Source organism: Dipodomys merriami, unplaced genomic scaffold (genome assembly GCF_024711535.1).
Source record: "Dipodomys merriami isolate MVZ:Mamm:240054 unplaced genomic scaffold, mDipMer1.0.p SCAF_4, whole genome shotgun sequence".
NCBI lineage: Eukaryota > Metazoa > Chordata > Mammalia > Rodentia > Heteromyidae > Dipodomys > Dipodomys merriami.
Window position 1 is genome coordinate 25,006,762 of NW_027205603.1, and position 14,330 is coordinate 25,021,091.

Sequence of the window (14,330 nt, forward strand, 5' to 3'; positions counted from 1 at the left end):
CTTGATAAGAAATGTACTCATTAAATTGCCCCCCTCTGTACAGTATTTTCACAATAAATAAAATAAAATATTAAATATAAACAGAATTGCTATTATTTTTGGCATTTATTGGAGAGGGCATTAAATATATATTACCTATACATAATTATAACTATTATAATTTGTTTATCTATATCTCTGTATCTGCTGGTATGTATCTATCTGTATGAATCAATATGTATATTCATTCATATATAAATATGTACTTATCCTTATGTATCTGTATACATATATGTATGTATAACACATTAGACAAACTTCTCCTTAGTAAACAGGTGATAATCTTCAGACAAATTTGTTAGCTTGTCTAAATTATAGTTTATCTTTCGTAAAACTAATGGGTTAAGTGAAGTAAGCCAAGCCCATAGAAACATAGATCCCATGGTTTCCCTTATTTGCAATATCTAGTATATGTATGAGTCAAGCAGAAAAGGTCAGATAATGTGATGTTAGGAAAATGAACCCTTAGATATGTATTTTAATGTTTTTTCTTTCATGCATTTGTTTCCAATGCATTTATAAGATTATTTCTTTGTTGCTTTGTATGTCCCTCCCCCACAGTATAACCCCTGCTTTCACTATATTTCATGTCAGTATAACTTGTGGAGGAGATGGGGAAAAACAAGTCGTTTAAGGATACAGGTGGACCTGTTGCAACAATGAGAAGTACAAGTTGTCATGTTGAAAACGAGCTTTACAACGTTGGTGCAGGGTTGGGGGGGGAGAAATGGGTGGGGGCCGGGGGAGGCTGGAAAGGGATGTGCAGGGTAAACAAAGGAGGAGGCTGCAATGCTTAATAAGAAATTTACTCATTATCTTGCCCATGTAATTGTAACCCCTCTGTAAAGTACTTTCACAAAAAATAAAAAAAAATTAAAAAAAAGATTAGGTATTCTGATAATGTCTTCTAAATGTTGAATAGCTCTATCATATTTCTTGGATTTGTCTTGAATAGTTGTCTTTTCTTTTTCTATAAAATCTAGGCTGTCTTCAATTCCCGAGATTCGATCTTCTGCATGGTCTAACCTACTGTCAAGACTTTCTACTTTGTTTTTTTATTTCCTTTCCTCCTAAATGGTTGGCTTTGTTGGCTTCAAATTCTTTGTTGGAGCTTTGGTTTAGATCTTTTATGAACTTCTTTACTTCCTTAATTTGGTATTCAGTGTTTATTCTCAAATCACTTAGTTGATTGGTTATCGTTTCATTAGACGGCCTTTGCTTCTGACAGTTTCCATTCAGCATCCTCTTTGTGGTCCTCTGGATTCCTTCTGCTGTCTGTTTATGGATTCCATGAATGCCTCTACTGATCTTTGTCTAGTCTCCTCTTGCTCACACAATTCCTCTATTACTCTTTGATTAGCTTCCTCATGCTCACACAATTCCTGTATTTCTCTTTACCTGTTCTCAGCCAGGTCTCACAATTCCTGTATTTCTTTTTAACTGTTCTCAGTCTGCTCATGCAATTACTGTATTAATCTTTAATTAGCTTCCTTATGCTCATGAGATCCTTGTATTAATTTTTGGATAGCCTCATCATGCTCATGAAGTTCCTATATTAATCTGTTTTTTGACTAGTCTTGCTACCTATCACATTCACACTGAGTCCTTTGCAGGATTTGAATCTTTTCATTCATCATGTTTTCCAGGTGTGTTTGTAGAGCTTTTGGGGAACTCTCCTCTGGATTATTCATGAACTATTCTGTCACCTGATTATCATGAGTGGGAATTGAGATACCCGTACTTCCCATTTTTTGTTTTGTTTCTCTGGCTTGTTCTGCCCATTTGGCATGAAAGTAACACCAATTTTGTGCTAGAACACTATTTGAAGGCAAACATCAACCTGAGTCCTGTAGTTGCACAGTCAAAATGGCTGCAGATACAATCTAGTTCAATAGATACAATCTATTCAACATCAATGGATTAATAGGTTCAGAACATGAAAGAGGGATTCAGCAAACCAGAAATTAATAGCTTTGGGGAGAATTGTGGGGAAAATAGGATTAGAGAGATATGGAGAGGTAAAAAGAAAAGAGAATTTAACCAAGTCCTAATGTCAGAGAGGTTAATGTATAGGACAGATTGAAAGGTAAGAGATTAAAAAAAAAAAAAAAAAAACAAGAAAAAATGGGAAAACTAAATTAAAATTTTAAAAATGAAACTCTTAAAAATTATTTAACTATAAAGAAATGATATTGAGAGAAGAAAAGGATAAGATGAGAGGAGAGAGATAAAAACGAAAAATGAAAAGTAAAAAATAAAAAGTCTTAAAATTGGAATATTTAAAAATTATATAGATATAAAGAAATAATACTACTATTTAAGAAGTTTAGCCTAAGAGGTTTTGAATAGAGTAATAAATTTCTGAATTAAGTATGTACTTATATGGTCTAGTAATTGATAATGGGGATGAGCAGAACAGCAATTAAGACATGCAAAAAGAAAGAAAAAAAATAAGGCCAAAAGGTCAAGAGATTTAGAACACACATACACACACACACACACACACACACACACACACACACACACACACACACACACACACACACACACACATACACACACACACCCTTAAAATAAAAATTATGAAAGAAAAAGAAAAAAACAGAAAACAATTTTTAAATTAAAAAATCGGTAGAGAAAAGAGTTCTTTGATTTTTTTTGGGGGGGGGGCGGTGGGAAGATCTTTCATCTCCCCCCTGACCATAACCAGCCTCTTGGTGGAGTCTCTGGTCTGTTTGTGGTGTTTGCTTTTCCTGTGGCTTGATTGGTTTCAGAAAAAAGCTCTGCCTTACTTTGTGATCCTTTTCCCAGGCTAGTTCAGTGGGAAGGAGATCTGCTTTGAGTATCACAAAAGAGGGAGCTGGCTGTTTCCTCTAGCTTGGACTTGCTGTGATGAGGGTAGATTCTGGGTAGGGTTGAGGCCTATCAGCAATCAGTAGCTTTTCCCTGAGAGGCTAGTTCCTGAGACACTTACAGAGCCCAGCCTGGAGCCATTCTCAGAGTTCATGTTTACTAAGTTTCAAATGTTTGTCTAGGCTGCAATAGGGAGGAGCAGCCTCTGGCTCTGTTTACCCAGTGGAGAAAGTCTTCTGTAATAAGTGAATTGCATCATTTATATTTTTGAAGGCAAAAATCTCTGACATTTTGAACATATTACCCCAAAAATTCATGCATTGAAATTAAATCCTTAAATTCACAAGTGAGTGAAATTTTAAATTAAGATCTTGGGAATTAAGTGGGATTAGATGGGTCAAAAGAGTGGGATTTTCTGATGAGACTACTGGAAGTGGGGCTAAAGTCCACATTATCTCTGAGTATCACCACGTGAAGCCCTTTGCCCTGTTCAGTGCAGGAAGGAAGCATGCAGCTGAGGCTAGTACTGTGCTAGTAAGGTTTTTCCAGATGTCAGAAATTGCTTTCTTTAGTAATAACCCAGTCTGTGGTATATGTTACTTATAGAAAACTAAAATGTACTTGAATAAACAGGGCTCTATATTCTATTTTGAAATTAAATTAATTTATTTTTTTCTGGACAAAGGGTTGATAAGTTAACATGTTCACCTAAATGTCCGGTGCTTTCTGTTCATTTTTCATTGTTTTCCACCATCCCATCAAATCTCTCCTCCAGATACATTTTTACATTCCCCGCTCTTTTTTATTTTTATTTTTTTGGTCCTTTGTGGAGCTTGAACTCTGGGCCTTGGGCACTATCCATCAACTTTTCAGCTCAAGGCTAGTGCTCTACCCCTTTAGCCACGACCCTACTTCTTGTGGTTAATGGTAGATAAGAGTCTCATGGACTTTTCCTGCCCATCCTGTCTTAGAACCATGATCCTCAGATCTCAGCCTTCTGAGTAGCTTGGATTACAGGCATAAACCCCTAGTGCCTGGCTTACATTCCTCACTCTTTTATATATATGTACACTGAGTATTCTTGCTGGTATTATCCCATTCCCTTTTCCATTCACTTACCCCCCTCTCACAAGTCCTCCTCTTACATATTGTTTCAGCTTCTGCACATTTTCTTTTGTTAAAGGTTTGTTAATTATTTGAAAGTTTACTCCATAAAGATATTCTCCTGAAGTGTACTCTATTACACTCCAGTCAATGAAATTGCCTCAGTTGTTTGGAGGGTTGTATTTTGGAACAGAGACCTACATATGGAAACAAACACTTTTCATTTATTCTAATAAAAAATAGCTTTAAAAAGTGTGTAGTTGATATTTTAAAAGAGAATAAAATGAATGTTTATAAAATTTCCTATTTAAACTAACAATGCAGAATAGTATACAGAAAAAAAGGACAGAACAAGAAATATGGTATATGGTATATATTAAGTCAACTACACCAACAATCACTTTAACTTTTAGGGATCTGAATACAGAAATTTGAAAACAGAACTTATCAAAGTAGGGTGAAATTATCATGCCTTTAACTCAGGCTTTGTTCATGTATATAAGTAATACACAATTTTCTCCCAGATTACAATAAAATTGAAATATAAGTCAATAACAGCTAGAAATTCTGAAGTCTTGGAGATTGAACAACTTTTAAATTACATATGAAAATCTATATGATAGAACAGACCTCATAGAAAAGAAGAAATACCTGAAAGCAATAGTAGCTTCTTCATTAAGAAATTTTAATAAGTATAAATTAAATTCAAGGAATGAAGTAATGAATTACAGCAGAAATCAATAAAATAAAGTATAAGTGAGTAATAGGGAAGAAATATTAAAATCACAAACTGGTTCTTTGGAAAGATGGATGATATCAGTGAAACTCAAGCAAAGTAAAATTAAAAGGGAAGACACAACTTGTTAATATCAGAGTCATCTTTACTGACAGATATTGAGAAAGCAATAAGTATGTTATATTCTATGCACACAAATTTGATTACCTACAGAAAATAAAACATTTCTTCAAAATTCACAGGAGAAAAAATATGTAAAAATATGAATATGTACATATCTATTAAATAAATTTTCTTAATAATTAGTATCCTTCCAAAACAGACAACACTAAGCCAGTTTTACTTACTTGTAACTTCCCCACAAATAATGCACAAATATAAACAGTTTGAATTATAAATAAGAACCTCCTACAAAGAAAAGTCTAAATCCCGATGGTTAACTGGAAAATCCAAATAAAGATTGGTGAAGAGATATTATCAATCTTTCATAAAATCTGCAAAAATAGAAGAGAAGGATGACCATAATGGACAAAATTGTCTTGAGAGAAAAATACAAAGTACAAGCATCTGAACTGATAAATGTGCTTGGCAAGATAACAATGTGTAAGTCCAGGGTTGAAGTTTCAGTTTTATTTCAGTAGAACAGAACACTCCATAAATAAATAGCAATTCCACTGAAATAGCACATAAGAATAAAATGCATAAGGATAACTTGTCAAAAAGAAGTTGAAGATTTGAATCTTGGTGCCCTACAGCTACCATGTCCAAGTGCCTCTAACAAGGTGGTTGAAATAATTGAAACAATGGTTCATAGGAACATATGTACTGTAACAGTCACAATGTACACATTCCAAATGACTATTAACTGATGGATAGATTTTAAGATGTGTTATAAGCAACACCAACTGGCATAACACATCAACTGTTATTTTTATGTTCTGTGTAGAATATGTCAACCTGTAAAGACACAAATAAATTTATGAATCTCAGAATTAGGGAGAAGTATGAGTATATAATATCTGCTAATGACTTCAGATTTCCATTCTCTATGAAAAATCATCTCAAGTTGGAGAGAAAAGATGATTTCTCAAACCTGGGAATATCCATCATATTACTACTACTGGTTATAAGTGTCACAACATAAACTTTATTTTATGTCAATTATATCCAAACAAAAATATTTAAAAATTATACACATATATGTAATATAATTCAATCTTTCTAATAATCCAACTAGTTTATAATTTATTCACACTCCTCCCATTGATGTTAATTTCTTCCATAGCCTCAAGTGTCTAATTCAACTTAATTTTGGGAGTCTCTGAGCTTCTGTTTCTCTAGCTATCGTTTCCTGACCTCCCTTTCTCATGCATACAATCTGATGTTGTTTTTTTTGTTGCTGTTGTTGTTAAAAACCATTACAAATTTGTACTGTGTGTTTGGTTTTCTCTGTCCTGCATAGCCTTATCTCCAGGAGAGTAGGAATACATCTACTTCTGAGTAGCTAGCTTAGAATATAATCTGGTACTGATTAATCATTCTGAATAAATGAATGGATTACTAGGTGAAAGACTCCTTCCAGGATTTCAATGAGTTTTGAAAAAGATACTTTTGTTCATCCGTTCTTTCTTGTCTTATGGTATAGAAACCCAGGACCAGGGCTCAATTGTTCTGGAAAGTATGTGGAAGAAAATAGATACTTTCCTCTTTATTAATAAGTGTTTTAATATGCCTGCCTCATCACTTCCTGGCCTATAGAAGATGTACCAACACAGGAGGATTGCTTAAGGTTGAACAGAAATTCTGTATAAGGCTCATTAACTCTTCCCTCTCCTTCCTCCATTCAGTTCCTCTCCCTTCTCCAGATAGTCTAGAGGAAGGGTATTTCTGGGGAGCATCATAACTCATGACTCATCCTTTTGATTTTCTCCTGAGAAAACAACTCATTTGCATTAATTCTAAGCAAAGGTTAGAAAAATAAGCTCATCAATGTATGATGTGCTTATTTTTATATAAATTTCTGAGTCTCAGACTATTTACTGTCTTATTGAGCACACAGTATGATGTTCCATGTTAGACAATTATATTTCATCCAATTTTTCTATCCTTTCTGTTTTCAAGGGCTTGAAAAGCAGTTCCAAAGGGAGGGGAAGATGAATCATTGCCTTCCCGTATATGTATTTGGATTGTCAACACTGATTTGAAAACAAACTTACATTGTTTCCTTTCACAATAGATATACCACAGAATTCTGCCAGCCTGTGTCCTTTTTAGTTCATTCAGTACACATGCTTTGGGATTAGACATCTCTGACCTTGGGTTCCAACAGCAGCAGAAGTAGAGTTATATGTCCTACTGTGTTTTACAGATAAGATAAAGAGCTCAAAACTGAGCAGTCTCAAAGATGTTGAACCAAAGACCAACCTTAGGAACTTCGAAGAAGAAGAATCATTACTTGAGGCTACAGTGGCTCCCTCTTTTCATTGGTATGAGAACTTCTCTCATTTATTTTCAAACATCCAAGCCAGCTATATGATACAACAGTGATGTCAGGAGTTGGGAATTTTGGAAAATAATATATAGCCAAATAATTAATTGCTAGACCATGGAATCCAACATCTTGGATCCAGATCTTTGGGAAATCATACATGGCAAGTTTCTTAACCATTCCACGCAGGGGTCAAATTATTAGTGATCAAGGATAACAGTAATAGGATGTTTTGTTGAGATTATTGTATAGGTCACCATGTACAAAGTGATTTTAGAACATGGGACAAAGTCAAAAAGTTAACTATTATCAGCTTTCCAACATTGTCAAGACAAATGAGTGAATAAGCTCTATGGAGTCTACTGGGGATTGTTGGATTTCCTGTGGTAGGATGAAGAGCAAAGTATCTTATTTCAAAATAAATTAGCAAGAAATCAAATCCTCCCAGAACCTCCAAGCTTAGGTTTACAGATAGCAACCTCATCATCTACACTGTATTTTCAGGTTTGGCCTCTAATTTATTATATCTAACCTAAGTGTACTGTCATAAGGGAAAATAAGTCATATTTCATCATGAATTTCTCTACTGTTTCAGCAGGAGGTAACTTAAGCAAACATGTATAAATTCCAATTGTGGGTGTTATTGAGTAATAGATTCATTGGATTGTTTGAAGAGTCTCCCTCAGTTATTTTCTTTTTGTTTGGGAAGAGAGTTGATGTCTTGCTTAGAATGTGAAGTCCTCTGTGCCAGAGGGAGGGCTCATGTGTGGTTTACTTGCAGCTTCTGTTATATTTTTTAGAGGACTGTGCTGAATGGCAAAGCACATCATCACAGATGGTGTCCAGCTAAGGAAAGACAGGGTACATGGAGCCATACCTGCTAAGGTACATTTATGGATGCCTCTGCTGAGCTATACACATTTTTCTTTTATCCCCTTTCTGAACCTTAGGACGAAATTTTTATTTGCTTCTTTGGGGTTTGATTCTTAATAAATTTTGAGCTTTTTATGAAATAGCATGTACTGGCTTTATATTGAGAGAGAAATCAAGTTAAATCCCAGAGTTGGTAGTACTTATCTGAGCATCAGGGTCAGCATCTATAAAATAAGGGGGATATTTGACTTTAAGAATTGCTTTATGGTATAATGTTTATGCAAACATTACAGCAGTCTATTCCTCTCTACAGAATCTGTGAGTTGACAAAGTCCATTTCCTGTTTTGTTGTTTAATAACACTTGATTGTGTTCCTTTCCCCTCAGGTACTATTATAGGATAAGATCATATCTTAGGACCTTATTTGAGGATCCCATGATTCTACTGAGGGCTCCCAATTATTTCAATTTAGAAAATAGTATTACATAAAACTATCCGGGTTGATGCTATGTCATCAGCAAAACTGTCTCTCTGAACCTTATAACTTTTGAATAGGTCTGCATGTCATTTCATGTATTGGACAATATGATTCACATGCACACTGTGTTGTTAGTGATAAGCCAAAACTTAAACTTTTTTCATTGTTATAATAAAGGTGATGTACAAAGGGATTACTGTTACATAAGTCAGGTAAAGAGTGTATTTCTTTCAGGTCAACGTCATGAATTCCCTCACTGGCTCGTAGTTTTTCTCTACCATCTCCACTCACAAGTAATAGAATTCATTTCCAACATAAAGTCTAGTGCATACCACTGCTGCATTTGTTTACTGTTGTCCCTCCATTTCTTTTCTTTTTTCCTCAGTTAGAGTCCTTTATTTCGTCATTGATATTCTCAGAGTTAATTTTAATAATTAAGTTAAATTTTTAAAATAACTAAATTTCCAAGGTAATATCACCAGGAATTAACATAGCTTCTTCATTTCTCCTCCCCAGCAGTCCTCATCTCTTGCAAGGGCTTTAAGAGTGCAACAGGGAAAGTAATTATAGTGTGGATATCCCAGATTTTTCACAGTTCAGTCTGGCAGTATCCAATTCAGATTTCTATGCACCTTGTTTGAAAGTGGTCTTCACAAAAGCACACATGATAAAGCTATTTAGAGGAGTGCAGAGAACAGAGTTCAAGGATAGCAGCAGCCGTTCAGAATTTTAAAAGGCACTATTTGTACCAAGATGAATGCTTGATAAGAAATGTACTCATTACCTTGCTCATGTAACTGTAACCCCTCTGTATAGTATTATCACAATAAAAACTTATAAAGAAGATGAATTTTTTTTATCCTTTTACAATATACCATGCAATAGGCAAGAATATAGAAGAACAATATTTACACAAAAGGGAGAAGAGAACCCAAAAACAGGGCAATAAAGCTGCTCTAAGAAATGCTCCAGAGAAAGGGATCCTCAGAGGAAAAGAGGCCATTAAACATTACCATGTGGGCATGAGCTACAGAAATTGTTTTGCCTCCCAGCTTCAGAGAAAGAACTACAACTGGAGTCAAAAATCTCACAATATAAAGTCAATCAAGCTCCATATATAAAGCAGTATAGTGGTACATTATTCTCAGAACACTGAAAGGGACAGATACAGGCTCATGGCATGGAGGAGGACTCAGCAGAGTGTGAACTAACAAGTGAGGTAATGTCCATGGGACAAGTAATGCACCTTGGTTTCCAATTTAGTGACATTTTTAAGAGCATTAGGTTACTGTGTCAACACATAGGGGGCAATGTGACATCTGTCTGTTCTTTTTTTGTGAACTCTTTTTAATTGTTAAGGTGATGTACAGAGGAGTTACAGTTATGTAAGTAAGGTAATAAGTACATTTCTTATCAAACTTGTTATCCCTTTCAATTTTCTCTTACTTTCTCTCTCCCATCCCCCTCCAACTTTCAAAGATAATTTCCAACATATTGTCTGTGTATATTGCTGTTGCATTCGTTCCTTCCTTTCCTTTGTTTTACCATTCTGTTGTTTCCCTTTCCTTCCCTAATTCAAATAAATGTATAAACAATACCACAGTACCAAAATCAAATACAGTGACAACAGGGAATATGTCAGAGGGGGAAGAACATACAAAAGAAACAAGAAATCATATAGTACATTAGAAACAACAAGAACAAAGAAAAACCTCTTGTGTCCTTGCCTTGAAGTTCATTTTATTTAGCATCATCTTATATGGTCATATGTACATAGCATTTGAGCTATTCTGCTTATCTGCTAAGATTATCCTAGATGTATACTAATGATTACAAATAAGGGAAACCATGGGATCTCCATAAATTTTACTTTCCAAGGATTGAGGGCCATGCAATTATGAAACTGTCAACAGTTCTAAGTTTTATGTTTATGTTGCAAATACAAAATGATAAGCCTATTATTAAAACAATAGTTTGGAATTTGTTTATAATCTAGATGATGGAGTGACTATTAAATTGAAGGAGATTCCAGGACTTTCATAATGGGAATAGAAAAAGAACCAAACTCATTTCTTAGTCTTGAGCAGGAGAACAGGGACTTATAGCAGGCTCAAAATTGAGCTTTATCTGCCTTATCTTCATCATCTCTTCAAAGCTTTTGGTGGTTTTTGAGTTAAAAACAAACCAATATTCAGCATGGACAGAGTTGATGTGGTATTTGATGCCACTCTCTGACATAAAAGACACTTGTATTTTCCAGTAACAAAGTTTCCAGTGCACAAGAGCCCAGATGAGTTTTAAGACCAGATACATTACAGTGGACATCCTCACAACCAGTTAGGACACTGGACCTAGTGGTATTTCTTGATATCTGTCTTCCATTTGTGTAATGCTTCTTGGCTGAAGGTAGGAGCCCAAGGTGAGTATATTTTAACTTCTGATCATCAGGTACTAGATCCTGAAGCAACATTCTCTTAGGCCATTCATTGGACAGTAACAGAAGCCAGCTCCTGAAAGTGGTATACAGCTATCTTGGCAGAATACTTTTATTTTTGGTCGGTTGTGGGGCTTGAACTCTGGGCTTGGGCGCTGTCCCTGTGCTCTTCAGCTCAAGGCCAGTGCTCTACTGCTTGAACCACAGTGCCACTTCCGGTTTTCTAGTGGTTTATAGGAGATAAGAGTCTTACAGCCTTTGCTGCCGGGGTTGGCTTTGAACAACAATCCTCAGATCTCGGCCTCCTGAGTAGCTAGGATTACAGGCCTGAGCCACCAGCGCCCCGCTCTTGGCAGAATACTTCTGAACCCAGCCTTTACTCTTTGACTCCAGGTTTACCTCCTCTAAGCACTCTGGATGAGCTATCTCTGGAAAAGCGATAGGCCCATGTCTGACACTAGTTGATATGCATGTCCAGCCTTGGATATGAATGGTTTTCCATAATGGTGACACTTCAGAGCCAACTTCTACAGCTCTGCAACCCCTTTGCCACATTTTCTAACATGGTACAGATACACAATAATATTGGTAAACATTCTGGAGCAACTCTTACACATGCATCTGAACTTTCTTAGTCTTTTTTAAACTGTTTGGAGTCACTCCTCCCTCACTTGGCTCATTTACTTCATCTCTAGTCTTCAAAATGGGCAAACTATTATGATACAACATGGCATGATATGTTATCCTTGCCAATAAACAAAGTTGTTTCCCACAATGATAGCAAGTAAACATTTCCTGTTTATACTTTTACATGTGTTTAAACCCTCTATAGTCTTCCTCCGCACTGCCTGCAGGTAGGATAGGAAAGACTGACTTTATCCACATCTCTAAATGCCATTGTTCCTCGAAGCTGCCTGCTGGCTCCCTTCCAATGCGATGAGTTTGAGATTTGGGGATTAGGCTGAGTTTCCAGCTGCTGTTTCCTCCCACAAAGTTTATGCTTCTTTGATAGTCTTCATCTTTTTCTTGCCTGCGTATTCTTTTTCCTTGGTTAAAACTCAAACCTGATCTTTCAAGTGGCAGCTGGCTTGATCTGTCTCATCTTCATCCAGTAGGCAGATTGTTTTGAAGGATGCTGGAAAATCACTTACTGCTTCCCAGGAGGAGGCAGATGATGAGCCACTCAGGGAGTCATCATGAGGAATTGTATGCTAGAAACTGATATCCTTTATGGCACACAGGGTCCTGCTATTCTTAGCTCCTATGATCCTGGAGCTCTTCTGCAGTTTAGGAGAGGTGGGTCCCCAGGTAGCAGGCACAGCACTGAGCCTGGAAGACATTACTCTCTCTCCACGCCTAACAATTTCACATGAAGGCTCTGGCCCCACTGTCACCACTTTGCTTGCTCTGTTTTTCCCAGATGTTGTCCCTCCATTTCTGTGCCCCTGCCCTCTCTTATTCTCCCAAAGACAAATAAATGAACAAACAAAACAAACAGAAAAAAAAGAAAAACAGCAATAAAGGACAAATCCTCTTGTTCGTATTTCCTGGAGTTCATTTCCACAGATATTATTTTAAATGTTTGGATGTGCCTTGCCCTTTTGTGTTCCTCTTTTAAGAGTATCCTCCTTTGGTCTCACTGTGTGTGAATGTCTAAAGTTCTGAATGAATTATCACGTCTCTATGTATGTTAGGTCTAGCTTCCACATATGAGAGAAAACATGAGCTGCTTGTCTCATTGAGCTTGGGTAAGCCAAAAATTATTAAGCATTTTTATGGTTGAAAAAACTAAAAAAGCCCTTCATGGTATTTCACTTCTGAATAAAACCTTTGAGATTTTTCTAGGCAATTTTGTTCTCAAACTGTAAACTGTGGACCCTGAAGAATGAGAACTTATGCCGAAGTACCCTTGGACCTATACAGGCTGCAAATGCAGTCTGCGGGGTCTGTGAATAGCATCCTACAACAAAGAAAGTGCGTTCTATGGTTATAAAGGTTTGGGTTATTAATAAGAGCAGAAGCATAGAGAAAAATTTTTTCATATATACATCTTCATCAATAGTTTCTACATAAATTGCCTCATGTAGTGGTGCTGATCTGAAAAGAAGCTATGAAGATCTTGCTGTGTGATAAAATTGTTCAATATTCAGTAAGTGGAAACTGCACATTTTAACTTTACTTGCATTGATATGTATTTAGCCTTATCATTTCCTCCTTGGCTCTGTGTGGTGATCCATCCACTGTGTGCAACAGCCATCATTTCTTTCACCCACTGAAAGCCATTCAAAGTTTCTATTTTTTTAGCTTTTACAAATAAAGCTCCTGTAGGTGTTCACTTCCGTATATATATATGAATGTAATTTTTTTGCAAGGGTAAAGATTTGAGAATGTGATTGGTGGATTGCATAGTAATTTCATGTTTGCATCTGGTTTTGTTGTAGTTTGAAGAGGTTATTATGATGGAACTCAGTTCATGCATATGAAGCAGACAATCCACTGGCCTTTAACATATCCATACAATAACATATCTACAATTTTAGAACATTGTTGATATTAAAAAAGAATTCTCCCATAATTAATGTTGCCTCATATAGCATCTTGTGCTTATTGGCTATTTGTCTATATTCCTTGAAAAAAATATCAAGTCAGAGCATTTTTTTTTATTGTAGAAAATTGGATTAGACAGGTATAGCAGCTCAATCCTGTAATCTTACAATCTGGGAGGAAACTACTGACCAATCATCATTCTAGCCTAGTTCACATAGAAAAGTTCTCCAGACTCCATCACAGTTAATGAGTGCTCACACCTGTCAGCTCAACAATGAAAAGAAGAATGAATAGGAGGATTGCAGTCCATGCTGGGCAAGGCATAGTATGGACCCTATTTAATAAGCTATCTAGAAAGGAGCTGGTGAGATGGTTAAAATAGTAAAATGCCTGCCTAGCAAGCTTGAGACTCTGTGCTCAGACTCCCATACTGCCTCTCCCCCAAATCATAGCAGGAAAAAAATTAAATAATTTATCACCTCTTGAGTATCTTTTGTATATATTCTAGCTACAAATGCCTTTTGTAGTTTTTGTTTTATTTTCTGGATGATGTCCTTTGAAGTTCAAAAATGTGTTGTAGTTTGTCACATTTTTATTTTGTTTGTTTGTTTTGACTTGTTTTGTTTTGTTTTGTCAGCACTGTAGTTTGAACTCTGGGCCTTGTTTACATTCCTGTGACTAGCGGTGGCTATTTTAGGCTGACTTCAAACTTCAATCTTCTATGTCTCAGCTTCCTGAAGAGCTAGGATTGCGGAAGTGAGCCAACAGGGCAATGCTG

General features: G+C 36.0%; 1 protein-coding gene and 1 pseudogene across 6 annotated transcripts in view; one reads left to right on the plus strand and one right to left on the minus strand.

Annotated features, from left to right (window-relative positions):
- Positions 1-14,330, plus strand: part of Sntg1 (syntrophin gamma 1) — an 807,695-nt gene that overhangs the window by 135,027 nt on the left and 658,338 nt on the right. The window contains exon 2 of one of the 6 annotated variants that reach the window (XM_069990696.1): positions 7,101-7,218. The exons of the other annotated variants lie outside the window; for them this stretch is intronic. The gene's annotated coding sequence lies outside the window, so the exon portion shown is untranslated. The remainder of the gene's footprint in view (positions 1-7,100; positions 7,219-14,330) is intronic. 6 annotated transcript variants of the gene reach the window in all.
- LOC138806123 (zinc finger protein 512 pseudogene) lies at positions 10,645-12,345 on the minus strand (annotated as a pseudogene).